Source organism: Schistocerca gregaria, unplaced genomic scaffold (genome assembly GCF_023897955.1).
Source record: "Schistocerca gregaria isolate iqSchGreg1 unplaced genomic scaffold, iqSchGreg1.2 ptg000696l, whole genome shotgun sequence".
Taxonomy (NCBI): Eukaryota; Metazoa; Arthropoda; class Insecta; order Orthoptera; family Acrididae; genus Schistocerca; species Schistocerca gregaria.
Window position 1 is genome coordinate 245,746 of NW_026062075.1, and position 754 is coordinate 246,499.

A 754-nucleotide genomic window follows, 5' to 3' on the forward strand; every position below is an offset into this window, starting at 1 on the left:
CATTGGAACTACTGACGGCCTTGGTAGAGTTTTGTCAGGACTGGCTCTCCCATCTGGTGAGCAAGATGTATGAAACAGGCGAAATACCCTCAGACTTCAAGAAGAATATAAAAATTGCAATCCTAAAGAAAGAAGGTGTTGACAGATGTGAAAATTACCGAACTATCAGTTTAATAAGTGACAGCTGCAAAATACCAACGCGAATTCTTTACAGACGAATGGAAAAACTAGTAGAAGCCGACCTCGAGGAAGATCAGTGTGGTTTCCGTAGAAATATTGGAACAAGTGAGGCAATACTGACCCTACGACTTATCTGAGAAGCTAGATTAAAGAAGGGCAAACCTACGTTTCCAGCATTTGTAGACTTAGAGAAAGCTTTTGATAATGTTGACTGGAATACTCTCCTTCAAATTCTGAAGGTGGCAGGGGTAAAATACAGGGAGCGAAAGAGTATTTACAATTTGTACAGAAACCAGATGGCAGTTGTAAGAGTCGAGGGACATGAAATGAAATGGAAGCCCCTTCAGGGCTCTTCAAGAACCTGACAGAGGCGTGACGTCTTTGCTGACATTCACAATTAACTCAACCTCATCCGCCTTAACATTGGAGCACCCACTCCACACACACCTATCGCTATTTGGACTCCTCGTTCTGCACTGTACAGCTTGTAGAGTGGCCCGTTCTGTGACGTGTAATCCAGCAACTGTTTCCTTTGTGCTTTCTGTTTGCTGACACATACCCCTACATATGTGCA